We start from the raw sequence: 22,914 nt of genomic DNA, 5'->3' as shown, positions 1-22,914 counted from the left end.
AAAAAAAAAAAAAAAAAAAAAAAAGCACTCAATGGCACATTTGACTATAAGTAAACTGTGACATGGTGTGGCGTGAAACTGATAATGGCGTTCGTCGGGCATGGGGGATTAGCTCAAGTGGTAGAGCGCTCGCTTAGCATGCGAGAGGTAGCGGGATCGATGCCCGCATTCTCCAATACAATCTTTGGATTCCTTTTTCAGTTGGCCGAGTGAATTGTTTTTGCCACCTGCTCGTGGCACACACGTCCAAACCTTGAAGACTTTCAACAATGGCTAAATCAAGCCTTCGATAGCTCAGCTGGTAGAGCGGAGGACTGTAGATCTAAATTAGCAATCCTTAGGTCGCTGGTTCAATTCCGGCTCGAAGGAAGTTTTGTGTATTCTATCAGATGTTTTCAACCTTCTGGCAAATACCAGACAGCTATGCTCTTTCTGGACATGTAGACAGAAACACAACCGGAAAGTTTTTTCTCCAGTTTGCCTTGTGAATTCAAATCTTAGGCAGCAACAGTGCTTTTACTTTATGGAGATGCTGAGCACCAATGTGAAAACGTCTTCAACTGTAGCATGCTACCCAAGCAAAAGGAACCAACGTCCCTGGGTGGACTCGAACCACCAACCTTTCGGTTAACAGCCGAACGCGCTAACCGATTGCGCCACAGAGACACAAACGCCTGCCGAACTTTCGTCTAACAGCCGGACGCACCCACCAGTTTTAACCGGAACCTTAAACAATGGTCAGACACCATTTCCTCTAATGATTTTCAACAATAATATGACACAAGAAAGCAAAAAAAACAAAGAAACAATTGCAGAACCCCAGGAGTACTCTAGTCGCCAACAAATATGTAATGGCTGAAAATTTACATGTCATCGACCTGAACACAAACAGTCATTAGAATTTTACTCTGTACATCTGTTAACACAAGCAGAGTGGCGCAGCGGAAGCGTGCTGGGCCCATAACCCAGAGGTCGATGGATTGAAACCATCCTCTGCTAAATTGTGCTGCATTGCATCTTTTTCTACAAACTAGCTAAGTTTTTTTTCACTTCCCCATTTTGGTTCTCTATATACAGAGAAATGGTTTGCTAGAAAATTGCTCGACTGTATTTGTAGACCATAATTCACATTGTGAAACCCAGCGGTCAATGGATTGAAACCAACCTCTGCTAAATAGTTGTGTTTTATAAACTTCATCATTGCATATCAACTGAACTTTTCTGTCAACAGCAAACGTGTCTCGGATCAAAAACACTAGTCAAAATCCTAAATCCCAGTACAACTCGTGCCAAAGGACCAGAAGGAGATTCGCGACCTCTCAGCATTTTCTATATTCAAACCAAACCATAAAAGATCAATCTTTTCGCTTGGGATTGTGCTGCATTACAACTTTTTTCTACAAACTAGGTAAGTTTTTTTTCATTCCCCCAGTTTGGTTCTCTATATACAGAGAAATGGTTTACTAGAAAATTGCTCGACTGTATTTGTAGGCCATAATTCACATTGTGAAACCCAGCGGTCGATGGATCGAAACCAACCTCTGCTAAATAGTTGTGTTTTATAAACTTCATCATTGCATATCAACTGAACTTTTCTGTCAACAGCAAACGTGTCTCGGATCAAAAACACTAGTCAAAATCCTAAATCCCAGTACAACTCGTGCCAAAGGACCAGAAGGAGATTCGCGACCTCTCAGCATTTTCTATATTCAAACCAAACCATAAAAGGTCAATCTTTTTGCTTGGGATTGTGCTGCATTACAACTTTTTTCTACAAACTAGGTAAGTTTTTTTTACTCCCCCAGTCTGGTTCTCTACATACATAGAAATGGTTTGCTAGAAAATTGCCCGACTGTATTTGTAGGCCATAATTCACATTGTGAAACCCAGCGGTCGATGGATCGAAACCAACCTCTGCTAAATAGTTGTGATTTATAAACTTCATCATTGCATATCAACTGAACTTTTCTGTCAACAGCAAACGTGTCTCGGATCAAAAACACTAGTCAAAATCCTAAATCCCAGTACAACTCGTGCCAAAGGACCAGAAGGAGATTCGCGACCTCTCAGCATTTTCTATATTCAAACCAAACCATAAAAGGTCAATCTTTTTGCTTGGGATTGTGCTGCATTACAACTTTTTTCTACAAACTAGGTAAGTTTTTTTTACTCCCCCAGTCTGGTTCTCTACATACATAGAAATGGTTTGCTAGAAAATTGCCCGACTGTATTTGTAGGCCATAATTCACATTGTGAACTCCGTAGATGTTCTTCAAATATGGGAGAAAGGAATCTGTACTTAAAAAAAAAAAAAAAAAAAAAAAAAAAAGCACTCAATGGCACATTTGACTATAAGTAAACTGTGACATGGTGTGGTGTGAAACTGATAATGGCGTTCGTCGGGCATGGGGGATTAGCTCAAGTGGTTGAGCGCTCGCTTAGCATGCGAGAGGTAGCGGGATCGATCCCCGCATTCTCCAATACAATCTTTGGATTCCTTTTTCAGTTGGCCGAGTGAATTGTTTTTGCCACCTGCTCGTGGCACACACGTCCAAACCTTGAAGACTTTCAACAATGGCTAAATCAAGCCTTCGATAGCTCAGCTGGTAGAGCGGAGGACTGTAGATCTAAATTAGCAATCCTTAGGTCGCTGGTTCAATTCCGGCTCGAAGGAAGTTTTGTGTATTCTATCAGATGTTTTCAACCTTCTGGCAAATACCAGACAGCTATGCTCTTTCTGGACATGTAGACAGAAACACAACCGGAAAGTTTTTTCTCCAGTTTGCCTTGTGAATTCAAATCTTAGGCAGCAACAGTGCTTTTACTTTATGGAGATGCTGAGCACCAATGTGAAAACGTCTTCAACTGTAGCATGCTACCCAAGCAAAAGGAACCAACGTCCCTGGGTGGACTCGAACCACCAACCTTTCGGTTAACAGCCGAACGCGCTAACCGATTGCGCCACAGAGACACAAACGCCTGCCGAACTTTCGTCTAACAGCCGGACGCACCCACCAGTTTTAACCGGAACCTTAAACAATGGTCAGACACCATTTCCTCTAATGATTTTCAACAATAATATGACACAAGAAAGCAAAAAAAACAAAGAAACAATTGCAGAACCCCAGGAGTACTCTAGTCGCCAACAAATATGTAATGGCTGAAAATTTACATGTCATCGACCTGAACACAAACAGTCATTAGAATTTTACTCTGTACATCTGTTAACACAAGCAGAGTGGCGCAGCGGAAGCGTGCTGGGCCCATAACCCAGAGGTCGATGGATTGAAACCATCCTCTGCTAAATTGTGCTGCATTGCATCTTTTTCTACAAACTAGCTAAGTTTTTTTTCACTTCCCCATTTTGGTTCTCTATATACAGAGAAATGGTTTGCTAGAAAATTGCTCGACTGTATTTGTAGACCATAATTCACATTGTGAAACCCAGCGGTCAATGGATTGAAACCAACCTCTGCTAAATAGTTGTGTTTTATAAACTTCATCATTGCATATCAACTGAACTTTTCTGTCAACAGCAAACGTGTCTCGGATCAAAAACACTAGTCAAAATCCTAAATCCCAGTACAACTCGTGCCAAAGGACCAGAAGGAGATTCGCGACCTCTCAGCATTTTCTATATTCAAACCAAACCATAAAAGATCAATCTTTTCGCTTGGGATTGTGCTGCATTACAACTTTTTTCTACAAACTAGGTAAGTTTTTTTTCATTCCCCCAGTTTGGTTCTCTACATACATAGAAATGGTTTGCTAGAAAATTGCCCGACTGTATTTGTAGGCCATAATTCACATTGTGAAACCCAGCGGTCGATGGATCGAAACCAACCTCTGCTAAATAGTTGTGATTTATAAACTTCATCATTGCATATCAACTGAACTTTTCTGTCAACAGCAAACGTGTCTCGGATCAAAAACACTAGTCAAAATCCTAAATCCCAGTACAACTCGTGCCAAAGGACCAGAAGGAGATTCGCGACCTCTCAGCATTTTCTATATTCAAACCAAACCATAAAAGGTCAATCTTTTTGCTTGGGATTGTGCTGCATTACAACTTTTTTCTACAAACTAGGTAAGTTTTTTTTACTCCCCCAGTCTGGTTCTCTACATACATAGAAATGGTTTGCTAGAAAATTGCCCGACTGTATTTGTAGGCCATAATTCACATTGTGAAACCCAGCGGTCGATGGATCGAAACCAACCTCTGCTAAATAGTTGTGATTTATAAACTTCATCATTGCATATCAACTGAACTTTTCTGTCAACAGCAAACGTGTCTCGGATCAAAAACACTAGTCAAAATCCTAAATCCCAGTACAACTCGTGCCAAAGGACCAGAAGGAGATTCGCGACCTCTCAGCATTTTCTATATTCAAACCAAACCATAAAAGGTCAATCTTTTTGCTTGGGATTGTGCTGCATTACAACTTTTTTCTACAAACTAGGTAAGTTTTTTTTACTCCCCCAGTCTGGTTCTCTACATACATAGAAATGGTTTGCTAGAAAATTGCCCGACTGTATTTGTAGGCCATAATTCACATTGTGAACTCCGTAGATGTTCTTCAAATATGGGAGAAAGGAATCTGTACTTAAAAAAAAAAAAAAAAAAAAAAAAAAAAGCACTCAATGGCACATTTGACTATAAGTAAACTGTGACATGGTGTGGCGTGAAACTGATAATGGCGTTCGTCGGGCATGGGGGATTAGCTCAAGTGGTAGAGCGCTCGCTTAGCATGCGAGAGGTAGCGGGATCGATGCCCGCATTCTCCAATACAATCTTTGGATTCCTTTTTCAGTTGGCCGAGTGAATTGTTTTTGCCACCTGCTCGTGGCACACACGTCCAAACCTTGAAGACTTTCAACAATGGCTAAATCAAGCCTTCGATAGCTCAGCTGGTAGAGCGGAGGACTGTAGATCTAAATTAGCAATCCTTAGGTCGCTGGTTCAATTCCGGCTCGAAGGAAGTTTTGTGTATTCTATCAGATGTTTTCAACCTTCTGGCAAATACCAGACAGCTATGCTCTTTCTGGACATGTAGACAGAAACACAACCGGAAAGTTTTTTCTCCAGTTTGCCTTGTGAATTCAAATCTTAGGCAGCAACAGTGCTTTTACTTTATGGAGATGCTGAGCACCAATGTGAAAACGTCTTCAACTGTAGCATGCTACCCAAGCAAAAGGAACCAACGTCCCTGGGTGGACTCGAACCACCAACCTTTCGGTTAACAGCCGAACGCGCTAACCGATTGCGCCACAGAGACACAAACGCCTGCCGAACTTTCGTCTAACAGCCGGACGCACCCACCAGTTTTAACCGGAACCTTAAACAATGGTCAGACACCATTTCCTCTAATGATTTTCAACAATAATATGACACAAGAAAGCAAAAAAAACAAAGAAACAATTGCAGAACCCCAGGATTACTCTAGTCGCCAACAAATATGTAATGGCTGAAAATTTACATGTCATCGACCTGAACACAAACAGTCATTAGAATTTTACTCTGTACATCTGTTAACACAAGCAGAGTGGCGCAGCGGAAGCGTGCTGGGCCCATAACCCAGAGGTCGATGGATTGAAACCATCCTCTGCTAAATTGTGCTGCATTGCATCTTTTTCTACAAACTAGCTAAGTTTTTTTTCACTTCCCCATTTTGGTTCTCTATATACAGAGAAATGGTTTGCTAGAAAATTGCTCGACTGTATTTGTAGACCATAATTCACATTGTGAAACCCAGCGGTCAATGGATTGAAACCAACCTCTGCTAAATAGTTGTGTTTTATAAACTTCATCATTGCATATCAACTGAACTTTTCTGTCAACAGCAAACGTGTCTCGGATCAAAAACACTAGTCAAAATCCTAAATCCCAGTACAACTCGTGCCAAAGGACCAGAAGGAGATTCGCGACCTCTCAGCATTTTCTATATTCAAACCAAACCATAAAAGATCAATCTTTTCGCTTGGGATTGTGCTGCATTACAACTTTTTTCTACAAACTAGGTAAGTTTTTTTTCATTCCCCCAGTTTGGTTCTCTATATACAGAGAAATGGTTTACTAGAAAATTGCTCGACTGTATTTGTAGGCCATAATTCACATTGTGAAACCCAGCGGTCGATGGATCGAAACCAACCTCTGCTAAATAGTTGTGTTTTATAAACTTCATCATTGCATATCAACTGAACTTTTCTGTCAACAGCAAACGTGTCTCGGATCAAAAACACTAGTCAAAATCCTAAATCCCAGTACAACTCGTGCCAAAGGACCAGAAGGAGATTCGCGACCTCTCAGCATTTTCTATATTCAAACCAAACCATAAAAGGTCAATCTTTTTGCTTGGGATTGTGCTGCATTACAACTTTTTTCTACAAACTAGGTAAGTTTTTTTTACTCCCCCAGTCTGGTTCTCTACATACATAGAAATGGTTTGCTAGAAAATTGCCCGACTGTATTTGTAGGCCATAATTCACATTGTGAAACCCAGCGGTCGATGGATCGAAACCAACCTCTGCTAAATAGTTGTGATTTATAAACTTCATCATTGCATATCAACTGAACTTTTCTGTCAACAGCAAACGTGTCTCGGATCAAAAACACTAGTCAAAATCCTAAATCCCAGTACAACTCGTGCCAAAGGACCAGAAGGAGATTCGCGACCTCTCAGCATTTTCTATATTCAAACCAAACCATAAAAGGTCAATCTTTTTGCTTGGGATTGTGCTGCATTACAACTTTTTTCTACAAACTAGGTAAGTTTTTTTTACTCCCCCAGTCTGGTTCTCTACATACATAGAAATGGTTTGCTAGAAAATTGCCCGACTGTATTTGTAGGCCATAATTCACATTGTGAACTCCGTAGATGTTCTTCAAATATGGGAGAAAGGAATCTGTACTTAAAAAAAAAAAAAAAAAAAAAAAAAAAAGCACTCAATGGCACATTTGACTATAAGTAAACTGTGACATGGTGTGGCGTGAAACTGATAATGGCGTTCGTCGGGCATGGGGGATTAGCTCAAGTGGTAGAGCGCTCGCTTAGCATGCGAGAGGTAGCGGGATCGATGCCCGCATTCTCCAATACAATCTTTGGATTCCTTTTTCAGTTGGCCGAGTGAATTGTTTTTGCCACCTGCTCGTGGCACACACGTCCAAACCTTGAAGACTTTCAACAATGGCTAAATCAAGCCTTCGATAGCTCAGCTGGTAGAGCGGAGGACTGTAGATCTAAATTAGCAATCCTTAGGTCGCTGGTTCAATTCCGGCTCGAAGGAAGTTTTGTGTATTCTATCAGATGTTTTCAACCTTCTGGCAAATACCAGACAGCTATGCTCTTTCTGGACATGTAGACAGAAACACAACCGGAAAGTTTTTTCTCCAGTTTGCCTTGTGAATTCAAATCTTAGGCAGCAACAGTGCTTTTACTTTATGGAGATGCTGAGCACCAATGTGAAAACGTCTTCAACTGTAGCATGCTACCCAAGCAAAAGGAACCAACGTCCCTGGGTGGACTCGAACCACCAACCTTTCGGTTAACAGCCGAACGCGCTAACCGATTGCGCCACAGAGACACAAACGCCTGCCGAACTTTCGTCTAACAGCCGGACGCACCCACCAGTTTTAACCGGAACCTTAAACAATGGTCAGACACCATTTCCTCTAATGATTTTCAACAATAATATGACACAAGAAAGCAAAAAAAAACAAAGAAACAATTGCAGAACCCCAGGAGTACTCTAGTCGCCAACAAATATGTAATGGCTGAAAATTTACATGTCATCGACATGAACACAAACAGTCATTAGAATTTTACTCTTTACATCTGTTAACACAAGCAGAGTGGCGCAGCGGAAGCGTGCTGGGCCCATAACCCAGAGGTCGATGGATCAAAACCATCCTCTGCTAAATTGTGCTGCATTACAACTTTTTTCTACAAACTAGGTAAGTTTTTTTTCATTCCCCCAGTTTGGTTCTCTATATACAGAGAAATGGTTTACTAGAAAATTGCACGACTGTATTTGTAGGCCATAATTCACATTGTGAAACCCAGCGGTCAATGGATTGAAACCAACCTCTTCTAAATAGTTGTGTTTTATAAACTTCATCATTGCATATCAACTGAACTTTTCTGTCAACAGCAAACGTGTCTCGGATCAAAAACACTAGTCAAAATCCTAAATCCCAGTACAACTCGTGCCAAAGGACCAGAAGGAGATTCGCGACCTCTCAGCATTTTCTATATTCAAACCAAACCATAAAAGATCAATCTTTTCGCTTGGGATTGTGCTGCATTACAACTTTTTTCTACAAACTAGGTAAGTTTTTTTTACTCCCCCAGTCTGGTTCTCTACATACATAGAAATGGTTTGCTAGAAAATTGCCCGACTGTATTTGTAGGCCATAATTCACATTGTGAAACCCAGCGGTCGATGGATCGAAACCAACCTCTGCTAAATAGTTGTGATTTATAAACTTCATCATTGCATATCAACTGAACTTTTCTGTCAACAGCAAACGTGTCTCGGATCAAAAACACTAGTCAAAATCCTAAATCCCAGTACAACTCGTGCCAAAGGACCAGAAGGAGATTCTCGACCTCTCAGCATTTTCTATATTCAAACCAAACCATAAAAGATCAATCTTTTCGCTTGGGATTGTGCTGCATTACAACTTTTTTCTACAAACTAGGTAAGTTTTTTTTACTCCCCCAGTCTGGTTCTCTACATACATAGAAATGGTTTGCTAGAAAATTGCCCGACTGTATTTGTAGGCCATAATTCACATTGTGAAACCCAGCGGTCGATGGATCGAAACCAACCTCTGCTAAATAGTTGTGATTTATAAACTTCATCATTGCATATCAACTGAACTTTTCTGTCAACAGCAAACGTGTCTCGGATCAAAAACACTAGTCAAAATCCTAAATCCCAGTACAACTCGTGCCAAAGGACCAGAAGGAGATTCGCGACCTCTCAGCATTTTCTATATTCAAACCAAACCATAAAAGGTCAATCTTTTTGCTTGGGATTGTGCTGCATTACAACTTTTTTCTACAAACTAGGTAAGTTTTTTTTACTCCCCCAGTCTGGTTCTCTACATACATAGAAATGGTTTGCTAGAAAATTGCCCGACTGTATTTGTAGGCCATAATTCACATTGTGAACTCCGTAGATGTTCTTCAAATATGGGAGAAAGGAATCTGTACTTAAAAAAAAAAAAAAAAAAAAAAAAAAAAGCACTCAATGGCACATTTGACTATAAGTAAACTGGGGGGATTAGCTCAAGTGGTAGAGCGCTCGCTTAGCATGCGAGAGGTAGCGGGATCGATGCCCGCATTCTCCAATACAATCTTTTCAGTTGGCCGAGTGAATTGTTTTTGCCACCTGCTCGTGGCACACACGTCCAAACCTTGAAGACTTTCAACAATGGCTAAATCAAGCCTTCGATAGCTCAGCTGGTAGAGCGGAGGACTGTAGATCTAAATTAGCAATCCTTAGGTCGCTGGTTCAATTCCGGCTCGAAGGAAGTTTTGTGTATTCTATCAGATGTTTTCAACCTTCTGGCAAATACCAGACAGCTATGCTCTTTCTGGACATGTAGACAGAAACACAACCGGAAAGTTTTTTCTCCAGTTTGCCTTGTGAATTCAAATCTTAGGCAGCAACAGTGCTTTTACTTTATGGAGATGCTGAGCACCAATGTGAAAACGTCTTCAACTGTAGCATGCTACCCAAGCAAAAGGAACCAACGTCCCTGGGTGGACTCGAACCACCAACCTTTCGGTTAACAGCCGAACGCGCTAACCGATTGCGCCACAGAGACACAAACGCCTGCCGAACTTTCGTCTAACAGCCGGACGCACCCACCAGTTTTAACCGGAACCTTAAACAATGGTCAGACACCATTTCCTCTAATGATTTTCAACAATAATATGACACAAGAAAGCAAAAAAAACAAAGAAACAATTGCAGAACCCCAGGAGTACTCTAGTCGCCAACAAATATGTAATGGCTGAAAATTTACATGTCATCGACCTGAACACAAACAGTCATTAGAATTTTACTCTGTACATCTGTTAACACAAGCAGAGTGGCGCAGCGGAAGCGTGCTGGGCCCATAACCCAGAGGTCGATGGATTGAAACCATCCTCTGCTAAATTGTGCTGCATTGCATCTTTTTCTACAAACTAGCTAAGTTTTTTTTCACTTCCCCATTTTGGTTCTCTATATACAGAGAAATGGTTTGCTAGAAAATTGCTCGACTGTATTTGTAGACCATAATTCACATTGTGAAACCCAGCGGTCAATGGATTGAAACCAACCTCTGCTAAATAGTTGTGTTTTATAAACTTCATCATTGCATATCAACTGAACTTTTCTGTCAACAGCAAACGTGTCTCGGATCAAAAACACTAGTCAAAATCCTAAATCCCAGTACAACTCGTGCCAAAGGACCAGAAGGAGATTCGCGACCTCTCAGCATTTTCTATATTCAAACCAAACCATAAAAGATCAATCTTTTCGCTTGGGATTGTGCTGCATTACAACTTTTTTCTACAAACTAGGTAAGTTTTTTTTCATTCCCCCAGTTTGGTTCTCTATATACAGAGAAATGGTTTACTAGAAAATTGCTCGACTGTATTTGTAGGCCATAATTCACATTGTGAAACCCAGCGGTCGATGGATCGAAACCAACCTCTGCTAAATAGTTGTGTTTTATAAACTTCATCATTGCATATCAACTGAACTTTTCTGTCAACAGCAAACGTGTCTCGGATCAAAAACACTAGTCAAAATCCTAAATCCCAGTACAACTCGTGCCAAAGGACCAGAAGGAGATTCGCGACCTCTCAGCATTTTCTATATTCAAACCAAACCATAAAAGGTCAATCTTTTTGCTTGGGATTGTGCTGCATTACAACTTTTTTCTACAAACTAGGTAAGTTTTTTTTACTCCCCCAGTCTGGTTCTCTACATACATAGAAATGGTTTGCTAGAAAATTGCCCGACTGTATTTGTAGGCCATAATTCACATTGTGAAACCCAGCGGTCGATGGATCGAAACCAACCTCTGCTAAATAGTTGTGATTTATAAACTTCATCATTGCATATCAACTGAACTTTTCTGTCAACAGCAAACGTGTCTCGGATCAAAAACACTAGTCAAAATCCTAAATCCCAGTACAACTCGTGCCAAAGGACCAGAAGGAGATTCGCGACCTCTCAGCATTTTCTATATTCAAACCAAACCATAAAAGGTCAATCTTTTTGCTTGGGATTGTGCTGCATTACAACTTTTTTCTACAAACTAGGTAAGTTTTTTTTACTCCCCCAGTCTGGTTCTCTACATACATAGAAATGGTTTGCTAGAAAATTGCCCGACTGTATTTGTAGGCCATAATTCACATTGTGAACTCCGTAGATGTTCTTCAAATATGGGAGAAAGGAATCTGTACTTAAAAAAAAAAAAAAAAAAAAAAAAAAAAGCACTCAATGGCACATTTGACTATAAGTAAACTGTGACATGGTGTGGCGTGAAACTGATAATGGCGTTCGTCGGGCATGGGGGATTAGCTCAAGTGGTAGAGCGCTCGCTTAGCATGCGAGAGGTAGCGGGATCGATGCCCGCATTCTCCAATACAATCTTTGGATTCCTTTTTCAGTTGGCCGAGTGAATTGTTTTTGCCACCTGCTCGTGGCACACACGTCCAAACCTTGAAGACTTTCAACAATGGCTAAATCAAGCCTTCGATAGCTCAGCTGGTAGAGCGGAGGACTGTAGATCTAAATTAGCAATCCTTAGGTCGCTGGTTCAATTCCGGCTCGAAGGAAGTTTTGTGTATTCTATCAGATGTTTTCAACCTTCTGGCAAATACCAGACAGCTATGCTCTTTCTGGACATGTAGACAGAAACACAACCGGAAAGTTTTTTCTCCAGTTTGCCTTGTGAATTCAAATCTTAGGCAGCAACAGTGCTTTTACTTTATGGAGATGCTGAGCACCAATGTGAAAACGTCTTCAACTGTAGCATGCTACCCAAGCAAAAGGAACCAACGTCCCTGGGTGGACTCGAACCACCAACCTTTCGGTTAACAGCCGAACGCGCTAACCGATTGCGCCACAGAGACACAAACGCCTGCCGAACTTTCGTCTAACAGCCGGACGCACCCACCAGTTTTAACCGGAACCTTAAACAATGGTCAGACACCATTTCCTCTAATGATTTTCAACAATAATATGACACAAGAAAGCAAAAAAAAACAAAGAAACAATTGCAGAACCCCAGGAGTACTCTAGTCGCCAACAAATATGTAATGGCTGAAAATTTACATGTCATCGACATGAACACAAACAGTCATTAGAATTTTACTCTTTACATCTGTTAACACAAGCAGAGTGGCGCAGCGGAAGCGTGCTGGGCCCATAACCCAGAGGTCGATGGATCAAAACCATCCTCTGCTAAATTGTGCTGCATTACAACTTTTTTCTACAAACTAGGTAAGTTTTTTTTCATTCCCCCAGTTTGGTTCTCTATATACAGAGAAATGGTTTACTAGAAAATTGCACGACTGTATTTGTAGGCCATAATTCACATTGTGAAACCCAGCGGTCAATGGATTGAAACCAACCTCTTCTAAATAGTTGTGTTTTATAAACTTCATCATTGCATATCAACTGAACTTTTCTGTCAACAGCAAACGTGTCTCGGATCAAAAACACTAGTCAAAATCCTAAATCCCAGTACAACTCGTGCCAAAGGACCAGAAGGAGATTCGCGACCTCTCAGCATTTTCTATATTCAAACCAAACCATAAAAGATCAATCTTTTCGCTTGGGATTGTGCTGCATTACAACTTTTTTCTACAAACTAGGTAAGTTTTTTTTACTCCCCCAGTCTGGTTCTCTACATACATAGAAATGGTTTGCTAGAAAATTGCCCGACTGTATTTGTAGGCCATAATTCACATTGTGAAACCCAGCGGTCGATGGATCGAAACCAACCTCTGCTAAATAGTTGTGATTTATAAACTTCATCATTGCATATCAACTGAACTTTTCTGTCAACAGCAAACGTGTCTCGGATCAAAAACACTAGTCAAAATCCTAAATCCCAGTACAACTCGTGCCAAAGGACCAGAAGGAGATTCTCGACCTCTCAGCATTTTCTATATTCAAACCAAACCATAAAAGATCAATCTTTTCGCTTGGGATTGTGCTGCATTACAACTTTTTTCTACAAACTAGGTAAGTTTTTTTTACTCCCCCAGTCTGGTTCTCTACATACATAGAAATGGTTTGCTAGAAAATTGCCCGACTGTATTTGTAGGCCATAATTCACATTGTGAAACCCAGCGGTCGATGGATCGAAACCAACCTCTGCTAAATAGTTGTGATTTATAAACTTCATCATTGCATATCAACTGAACTTTTCTGTCAACAGCAAACGTGTCTCGGATCAAAAACACTAGTCAAAATCCTAAATCCCAGTACAACTCGTGCCAAAGGACCAGAAGGAGATTCGCGACCTCTCAGCATTTTCTATATTCAAACCAAACCATAAAAGGTCAATCTTTTTGCTTGGGATTGTGCTGCATTACAACTTTTTTCTACAAACTAGGTAAGTTTTTTTTACTCCCCCAGTCTGGTTCTCTACATACATAGAAATGGTTTGCTAGAAAATTGCCCGACTGTATTTGTAGGCCATAATTCACATTGTGAACTCCGTAGATGTTCTTCAAATATGGGAGAAAGGAATCTGTACTTAAAAAAAAAAAAAAAAAAAAAAAAAAAAGCACTCAATGGCACATTTGACTATAAGTAAACTGTGACATGGTGTGGCGTGAAACTGATAATGGCGTTCGTCGGGCATGGGGGATTAGCTCAAGTGGTAGAGCGCTCGCTTAGCATGCGAGAGGTAGCGGGATCGATGCCCGCATTCTCGAATACAATCTTTGGATTCCTTTTTCAGTTGGCCGAGTGAATTGTTTTTGCCACCTGCTCGTGGCACACACGTCCAAACCTTGAAGACTTTCAACAATGGCTAAATCAAGCCTTCGATAGCTCAGCTGGTAGAGCGGAGGACTGTAGATCTAAATTAGCAATCCTTAGGTCGCTGGTTCAATTCCGGCTCGAAGGAAGTTTTGTGTATTCTATCAGATGTTTTCAACCTTCTGGCAAATACCAGACAGCTATGCTCTTTCTGGACATGTAGACAGAAACACAACCGGAAAGTTTTTTCTCCAGTTTGCCTTGTGAATTCAAATCTTAGGCAGCAACAGTGCTTTTACTTTATGGAGATGCTGAGCACCAATGTGAAAACGTCTTCAACTGTAGCATGCTACCCAAGCAAAAGGAACCAACGTCCCTGGGTGGACTCGAACCACCAACCTTTCGGTTAACAGCCGAACGCGCTAACCGATTGCGCCACAGAGACACAAACGCCTGCCGAACTTTCGTCTAACAGCCGGACGCACCCACCAGTTTTAACCGGAACCTTAAACAATGGTCAGACACCATTTCCTCTAATGATTTTCAACAATAATATGACACAAGAAAGCAAAAAAAACAAAGAAACAATTGCAGAACCCCAGGAGTACTCTAGTCGCCAACAAATATGTAATGGCTGAAAATTTACATGTCATCGACCTGAACACAAACAGTCATTAGAATTTTACTCTGTACATCTGTTAACACAAGCAGAGTGGCGCAGCGGAAGCGTGCTGGGCCCATAACCCAGAGGTCGATGGATTGAAACCATCCTCTGCTAAATTGTGCTGCATTGCATCTTTTTCTACAAACTAGCTAAGTTTTTTTTCACTTCCCCATTTTGGTTCTCTATATACAGAGAAATGGTTTGCTAGAAAATTGCTCGACTGTATTTGTAGACCATAATTCACATTGTGAAACCCAGCGGTCAATGGATTGAAACCAACCTCTGCTAAATAGTTGTGTTTTATAAACTTCATCATTGCATATCAACTGAACTTTTCTGTCAACAGCAAACGTGTCTCGGATCAAAAACACTAGTCAAAATCCTAAATCCCAGTACAACTCGTGCCAAAGGACCAGAAGGAGATTCGCGACCTCTCAGCATTTTCTATATTCAAACCAAACCATAAAAGATCAATCTTTTCGCTTGGGATTGTGCTGCATTACAACTTTTTTCTACAAACTAGGTAAGTTTTTTTTCATTCCCCCAGTTTGGTTCTCTATATACAGAGAAATGGTTTACTAGAAAATTGCTCGACTGTATTTGTAGGCCATAATTCACATTGTGAAACCCAGCGGTCGATGGATCGAAACCAACCTCTGCTAAATAGTTGTGTTTTATAAACTTCATCATTGCATATCAACTGAACTTTTCTGTCAACAGCAAACGTGTCTCGGATCAAAAACACTAGTCAAAATCCTAAATCCCAGTACAACTCGTGCCAAAGGACCAGAAGGAGATTCGCGACCTCTCAGCATTTTCTATATTCAAACCAAACCATAAAAGGTCAATCTTTTTGCTTGGGATTGTGCTGCATTACAACTTTTTTCTACAAACTAGGTAAGTTTTTTTTACTCCCCCAGTCTGGTTCTCTACATACATAGAAATGGTTTGCTAGAAAATTGCCCGACTGTATTTGTAGGCCATAATTCACATTGTGAAACCCAGCGGTCGATGGATCGAAACCAACCTCTGCTAAATAGTTGTGATTTATAAACTTCATCATTGCATATCAACTGAACTTTTCTGTCAACAGCAAACGTGTCTCGGATCAAAAACACTAGTCAAAATCCTAAATCCCAGTACAACTCGTGCCAAAGGACCAGAAGGAGATTCGCGACCTCTCAGCATTTTCTATATTCAAACCAAACCATAAAAGGTCAATCTTTTTGCTTGGGATTGTGCTGCATTACAACTTTTTTCTACAAACTAGGTAAGTTTTTTTTACTCCCCCAGTCTGGTTCTCTACATACATAGAAATGGTTTGCTAGAAAATTGCCCGACTGTATTTGTAGGCCATAATTCACATTGTGAACTCCGTAGATGTTCTTCAAATATGGGAGAAAGGAATCTGTACTTAAAAAAAAAAAAAAAAAAAAAAAAAAAAGCACTCAATGGCACATTTGACTATAAGTAAACTGTGACATGGTGTGGCGTGAAACTGATAATGGCGTTCGTCGGGCATGGGGGATTAGCTCAAGTGGTAGAGCGCTCGCTTAGCATGCGAGAGGTAGCGGGATCGATGCCCGCATTCTCCAATACAATCTTTGGATTCCTTTTTCAGTTGGCCGAGTGAATTGTTTTTGCCACCTGCTCGTGGCACACACGTCCAAACCTTGAAGACTTTCAACAATGGCTAAATCAAGCCTTCGATAGCTCAGCTGGTAGAGCGGAGGACTGTAGATCTAAATTAGCAATCCTTAGGTCGCTGGTTCAATTCCGGCTCGAAGGAAGTTTTGTGTATTCTATCAGATGTTTTCAACCTTCTGGCAAATACCAGACAGCTATGCTCTTTCTGGACATGTAGACAGAAACACAACCGGAAAGTTTTTTCTCCAGTTTGCCTTGTGAATTCAAATCTTAGGCAGCAACAGTGCTTTTACTTTATGGAGATGCTGAGCACCAATGTGAAAACGTCTTCAACTGTAGCATGCTACCCAAGCAAAAGGAACCAACGTCCCTGGGTGGACTCGAACCACCAACCTTTCGGTTAACAGCCGAACGCGCTAACCGATTGCGCCACAGAGACACAAACGCCTGCCGAACTTTCGTCTAACAGCCGGACGCACCCACCAGTTTTAACCGGAACCTTAAACAATGGTCAGACACCATTTCCTCTAATGATTTTCAACAATAATATGACACAAGAAAGCAAAAAAAACAAAGAAACAATTGCAGAACCCCAGGAGTACTCTAGTCGCCAACAAATATGTAATGGCTGAAAATTTACATGTCATCGACCTGAACACAAACAGTCATTAGAATTTTACTCTGTACATCTGTTAACACAAGCAGAGTGGCGCAGCGGAAGCGTGCTGGGCCCATAACCCAGAGGTCGATGGATTGAAACCATCCTCTGCTAAATTGTGCTGCATTGCATCTTTTTCTACAAACTAGCTAAGTTTTTTTTCACTTCCCCATTTTGGTTCTCTATATACAGAGAAATGGTTTGCTAGAAAATTGCTCGACTGTATTTGTAGACCATAATTCACATTGTGAAACCCAGCGGTCAATGGATTGAAACCAACCTCTGCTAAATAGTTGTGTTTTATAAACTTCATCATTGCATATCAACTGAACTTTTCTGTCAACAGCAAACGTGTCTCGGATCAAAAACACTAGTCAAAATCCTAAATCCCAGTACAACTCGTGCCAAAGGACCAGAAGGAGATTCGCGACCTCTCAGCATTTTCTATATTCAAACCAAACCATAAAAGATCAATCTTTTCGCTTGGGATTGTGCTGCATTACAACTTTTTTCTACAAACTAGGTAAGTTTTTTTTCATTCCCCCAGTTTGGTTCTCTATATACAGAGAAATGGTTTACTAGAAAATTGCTCGACTGTATTTGTAGGCCATAATTCACATTGTGAAACCCAGCGGTCGATGGATCGAAACCAACCTCTGCTAAATAGTTGTGTTTTATAAACTTCATCATTGCATATCAACTGAACTTTTCTGTCAACAGCAAACGTGTCTCGGATCAAAAACACTAGTCAAAATCCTAAATCCCAGTACAACTCGTGCCAAAGGACCAGAAGGAGATTCGCGACCTCTCAGCATTTTCTATATTCAAACCAAACCATAAAAGGTCAATCTTTTTGCTTGGGATTGTGCTGCATTACAACTTTTTTCTACAAACTAGGTAAGTTTTTTTTACTCCCCCAGTCTGGTTCTCTACATACATAGAAATGGTTTGCTAGAAAATTGCCCGACTGTATTTGTAGGCCATAATTCACATTGTGAAACCCAGCGGTCGATGGATCGAAACCAACCTCTGCTAAATAGTTGTGATTTATAAACTTCATCATTGCATATCAACTGAACTTTTCTGTCAACAGCAAACGTGTCTCGGATCAAAAACACTAGTCAAAATCCTAAATCCCAGTACAACTCGTGCCAAAGGACCAGAAGGAGATTCGCGACCTCTCAGCATTTTCTATATTCAAACCAAACCATAAAAGGTCAATCTTTTTGCTTGGGATTGTGCTGCATTACAACTTTTTTCTACAAACTAGGTAAGTTTTTTTTACTCCCCCAGTCTGGTTCTCTACATACATAGAAATGGTTTGCTAGAAAATTGCCCGACTGTATTTGTAGGCCATAATTCACATTGTGAAACCCAGCGGTCGATGGATCGAAACCAACCTCTGCTAAATAGTTGTGATTTATAAACTTCATCATTGCATATCAACTGAACTTTTCTGTCAACAGCAAACGTGTCTCGGATCAAAAACACTAGTCAAAATCCTAAATCCCAGTACAACTCGTGCCAAAGGACCAGAAGGAGATTCTCGACCTCTCAGCATTTTCTATATTCAAACCAAACCATAAAAGATCAATCTTTTCGCTTGGGATTGTGCTGCATTACAACTTTTTTCTACAAACTAGGTAAGTTTTTTTTACTCCCCCAGTCTGGTTCTCTACATACATAGAAATGGTTTGCTAGAAAATTGCCCGACTGTATTTGTAGGCCATAATTCACATTGTGAAACCCAGCGGTCGATGGATCGAAACCAACCTCTGCTAAATAGTTGTGATTTATAAACTTCATCATTGCATATCAACTGAACTTTTCTGTCAACAGCAAACGTGTCTCGGATCAAAAACACTAGTCAAAATCCTAAATCCCAGTACAACTCGTGCCAAAGGACCAGAAGGAGATTCGCGACCTCTCAGCATTTTCTATATTCAAACCAAACCATAAAAGGTCAATCTTTTTGCTTGGGATTGTGCTGCATTACAACTTTTTTCTACAAACTAGGTAAGTTTTTTTTACTCCCCCAGTCTGGTTCTCTACATACATAGAAATGGTTTGCTAGAAAATTGCCCGACTGTATTTGTAGGCCATAATTCACATTGTGAACTCCGTAGATGTTCTTCAAATATGGGAGAAAGGAATCTGTACTTAAAAAAAAAAAAAAAAAAAAAAAAAAAAGCACTCAATGGCACATTTGACTATAAGTAAACTGTGACATGGTGTGGCGTGAAACTGATAATGGCGTTCGTCGGGCATGGGGGATTAGCTCAAGTGGTAGAGCGCTCGCTTAGCATGCGAGAGGTAGCGGGATCGATGCCCGCATTCTCCAATACAATCTTTGGATTCCTTTTTCAGTTGGCCGAGTGAATTGTTTTTGCCACCTGCTCGTGGCACACACGTCCAAACCTTGAAGACTTTCAACAATGGCTAAATCAAGCCTTCGATAGCTCAGCTGGTAGAGCGGAGGACTGTAGATCTAAATTAGCAATCCTTAGGTCGCTGGTTCAATTCCGGCTCGAAGGAAGTTTTGTGTATTCTATCAGATGTTTTCAACCTTCTGGCAAATACCAGACAGCTATGCTCTTTCTGGACATGTAGACAGAAACACAACCGGAAAGTTTTTTCTCCAGTTTGCCTTGTGAATTCAAATCTTAGGCAGCAACAGTGCTTTTACTTTATGGAGATGCTGAGCACCAATGTGAAAACGTCTTCAACTGTAGCATGCTACCCAAGCAAAAGGAACCAACGTCCCTGGGTGGACTCGAACCACCAACCTTTCGGTTAACAGCCGAACGCGCTAACCGATTGCGCCACAGAGACACAAACGCCTGCCGAACTTTCGTCTAACAGCCGGACGCACCCACCAGTTTTAACCGGAACCTTAAACAATGGTCAGACACCATTTCCTCTAATGATTTTCAACAATAATATGACACAAGAAAGCAAAAAAAACAAAGAAACAATTGCAGAACCCCAGGAGTACTCTAGTCGCCAACAAATATGTAATGGCTGAAAATTTACATGTCATCGACCTGAACACAAACAGTCATTAGAATTTTACTCTGTACATCTGTTAACACAAGCAGAGTGGCGCAGCGGAAGCGTGCTGGGCCCATAACCCAGAGGTCGATGGATTGAAACCATCCTCTGCTAAATTGTGCTGCATTGCATCTTTTTCTACAAACTAGCTAAGTTTTTTTTCACTTCCCCATTTTGGTTCTCTATATACAGAGAAATGGTTTGCTAGAAAATTGCTCGACTGTATTTGTAGACCATAATTCACATTGTGAAACCCAGCGGTCAATGGATTGAAACCAACCTCTGCTAAATAGTTGTGTTTTATAAACTTCATCATTGCATATCAACTGAACTTTTCTGTCAACAGCAAACGTGTCTCGGATCAAAAACACTAGTCAAAATCCTAAATCCCAGTACAACTCGTGCCAAAGGACCAGAAGGAGATTCGCGACCTCTCAGCATTTTCTATATTCAAACCAAACCATAAAAGATCAATCTTTTCGCTTGGGATTGTGCTGCATTACAACTTTTTTCTACAAACTAGGTAAGTTTTTTTTCATTCCCCCAGTTTGGTTCTCTATATACAGAGAAATGGTTTACTAGAAAATTGCTCGACTGTATTTGTAGGCCATAATTCACATTGTGAAACCCAGCGGTCGATGGATCGAAACCAACCTCTGCTAAATAGTTGTGTTTTATAAACTTCATCATTGCATATCAACTGAACTTTTCTGTCAACAGCAAACGTGTCTCGGATCAAAAACACTAGTCAAAATCCTAAATCCCAGTACAACTCGTGCCAAAGGACCAGAAGGAGATTCGCGACCTCTCAGCATTTTCTATATTCAAACCAAACCATAAAAGGTCAATCTTTTTGCTTGGGATTGTGCTGCATTACAACTTTTTTCTACAAACTAGGTAAGTTTTTTTTACTCCCCCAGTCTGGTTCTCTACATACATAGAAATGGTTTGCTAGAAAATTGCCCGACTGTATTTGTAGGCCATAATTCACATTGTGAAACCCAGCGGTCGATGGATCGAAACCAACCTCTGCTAAATAGTTGTGATTTATAAACTTCATCATTGCATATCAACTGAACTTTTCTGTCAACAGCAAACGTGTCTCGGATCAAAAACACTAGTCAAAATCCTAAATCCCAGTACAACTCGTGCCAAAGGACCAGAAGGAGATTCGCGACCTCTCAGCATTTTCTATATTCAAACCAAACCATAAAAGGTCAATCTTTTTGCTTGGGATTGTGCTGCATTACAACTTTTTTCTACAAACTAGGTAAGTTTTTTTTACTCCCCCAGTCTGGTTCTCTACATACATAGAAATGGTTTGCTAGAAAATTGCCCGACTGTATTTGTAGGCCATAATTCACATTGTGAACTCCGTAGATGTTCTTCAAATATGGGAGAAAGGAATCTGTACTTAAAAAAAAAAAAAAAAAAAAAAAAAAAAGCACTCAATGGCACATTTGACTATAAGTAAACTGTGACATGGTGTGGCGTGAAACTGATAATGGCGTTCGTCGGGCATGGGGGATTAGCTCAAGTGGTAGAGCGCTCGCTTAGCATGCGAGAGGTAGCGGGATCGATGCCCGCATTCTCCAATACAATCTTTGGATTCCTTTTTCAGTTGGCCGAGTGAATTGTTTTTGCCACCTGCTCGTGGCACACACGTCCAAACCTTGAAGACTTTCAACAATGGCTAAATCAAGCCTTCGATAGCTCAGCTGGTAGAGCGGAGGACTGTAGATCTAAATTAGCAATCCTTAGGTCGCTGGTTCAATTCCGGCTCGAAGGAAGTTTTGTGTATTCTATCAGATGTTTTCAACCTTCTGGCAAATACCAGACAGCTATGCTCTTTCTGGACATGTAGACAGAAACACAACCGGAAAGTTTTTTCTCCAGTTTGCCTTGTGAATTCAAATCTTAGGCAGCAACAGTGCTTTTACTTTATGGAGATGCTGAGCACCAATGTGAAAACGTCTTCAACTGTAGCATGCTACCCAAGCAAAAGGAACCAACGTCCCTGGGTGGACTCGAACCACCAACCTTTCGGTTAACAGCCGAACGCGCTAACCGATTGCGCCACAGAGACACAAACGCCTGCCGAACTTTCGTCTAACAGCCGGACGCACCCACCAGTTTTAACCGGAACCTTAAACAATGGTCAGACACCATTTCCTCTAATGATTTTCAACAATAATATGACACAAGAAAGCAAAAAAAAACAAAGAAACAATTGCAGAACCCCAGGAGTACTCTAGTCGCCAACAAATATGTAATGGCTGAAAATTTACATGTCATCGACATGAACACAAACAGTCATTAGAATTTTACTCTTTACATCTGTTAACACAAGCAGAGTGGCGCAGCGGAAGCGTGCTGGGCCCATAACCCAGAGGTCGATGGATCAAAACCATCCTCTGCTAAATTGTGCTGCATTACAACTTTTTTCTACAAACTAGGTAAGTTTTTTTTCATTCCCCCAGTTTGGTTCTCTATATACAGAGAAATGGTTTACTAGAAAATTGCACGACTGTATTTGTAGGCCATAATTCACATTGTGAAACCCAGCGGTCAATGGATTGAAACCAACCTCTTCTAAATAGTTGTGTTTTATAAACTTCATCATTGCATATCAACTGAACTTTTCTGTCAACAGCAAACGTGTCTCGGATCAAAAACACTAGTCAAAATCCTAAATCCCAGTACAACTCGTGCCAAAGGACCAGAAGGAGATTCGCGACCTCTCAGCATTTTCTATATTCAAACCAAACCATAAAAGATCAATCTTTTCGCTTGGGATTGTGCTGCATTACAACTTTTTTCTACAAACTAGGTAAGTTTTTTTTACTCCCCCAGTCTGGTTCTCTACATACATAGAAATGGTTTGCTAGAAAATTGC

At 40.7% G+C, this 22,914-nt stretch overlaps 11 non-coding genes across 11 annotated transcripts; 1 reads left to right on the top strand and 10 right to left on the bottom strand.

Moving 5' to 3' along the window:
- Positions 1-592: 592 nt before the first annotated feature.
- TRNAN-GUU (transfer RNA asparagine (anticodon GUU)) lies at positions 593-666 on the bottom strand. The gene has a single exon. It is a non-coding gene; the product is annotated as a tRNA-Asn (tRNA).
- A 1,741-nt stretch (positions 667-2,407) lies between these two features.
- On the top strand, positions 2,408-2,480 carry TRNAA-AGC (transfer RNA alanine (anticodon AGC)). Its single transcript has one exon. It is a non-coding gene; the product is annotated as a tRNA-Ala (tRNA).
- Positions 2,481-2,897: 417 nt separating this feature from the next.
- Positions 2,898-2,971, bottom strand: TRNAN-GUU (transfer RNA asparagine (anticodon GUU)). Its single transcript has one exon. It is a non-coding gene; the product is annotated as a tRNA-Asn (tRNA).
- Positions 2,972-5,202: 2,231 nt separating this feature from the next.
- On the bottom strand, positions 5,203-5,276 carry TRNAN-GUU (transfer RNA asparagine (anticodon GUU)). Its single transcript has one exon. It is a non-coding gene; the product is annotated as a tRNA-Asn (tRNA).
- A 2,231-nt stretch (positions 5,277-7,507) lies between these two features.
- On the bottom strand, positions 7,508-7,581 carry TRNAN-GUU (transfer RNA asparagine (anticodon GUU)). The gene has a single exon. It is a non-coding gene; the product is annotated as a tRNA-Asn (tRNA).
- Positions 7,582-9,758: 2,177 nt separating this feature from the next.
- Positions 9,759-9,832, bottom strand: TRNAN-GUU (transfer RNA asparagine (anticodon GUU)). Its single transcript has one exon. It is a non-coding gene; the product is annotated as a tRNA-Asn (tRNA).
- A 2,231-nt stretch (positions 9,833-12,063) lies between these two features.
- Positions 12,064-12,137, bottom strand: TRNAN-GUU (transfer RNA asparagine (anticodon GUU)). The gene has a single exon. It is a non-coding gene; the product is annotated as a tRNA-Asn (tRNA).
- Positions 12,138-14,369: 2,232 nt separating this feature from the next.
- TRNAN-GUU (transfer RNA asparagine (anticodon GUU)) lies at positions 14,370-14,443 on the bottom strand. The gene has a single exon. It is a non-coding gene; the product is annotated as a tRNA-Asn (tRNA).
- Positions 14,444-16,674: 2,231 nt separating this feature from the next.
- TRNAN-GUU (transfer RNA asparagine (anticodon GUU)) lies at positions 16,675-16,748 on the bottom strand. The gene has a single exon. It is a non-coding gene; the product is annotated as a tRNA-Asn (tRNA).
- Positions 16,749-19,725: 2,977 nt separating this feature from the next.
- On the bottom strand, positions 19,726-19,799 carry TRNAN-GUU (transfer RNA asparagine (anticodon GUU)). The gene has a single exon. It is a non-coding gene; the product is annotated as a tRNA-Asn (tRNA).
- A 2,231-nt stretch (positions 19,800-22,030) lies between these two features.
- On the bottom strand, positions 22,031-22,104 carry TRNAN-GUU (transfer RNA asparagine (anticodon GUU)). The gene has a single exon. It is a non-coding gene; the product is annotated as a tRNA-Asn (tRNA).
- Positions 22,105-22,914: the final 810 nt, after the last annotated feature.

The sequence above is a fragment of the Dendrobates tinctorius genome, unplaced genomic scaffold, assembly GCF_039654945.1.
Source record: "Dendrobates tinctorius isolate UK_male_01 unplaced genomic scaffold, ASM3965494v1 ptg000251l, whole genome shotgun sequence".
Taxonomy (NCBI): domain Eukaryota; kingdom Metazoa; phylum Chordata; class Amphibia; order Anura; family Dendrobatidae; genus Dendrobates; species Dendrobates tinctorius.
Note: the sequence above shows the minus strand (reverse complement) of the source record. Positions and strands in the feature narration are given on the sequence as shown.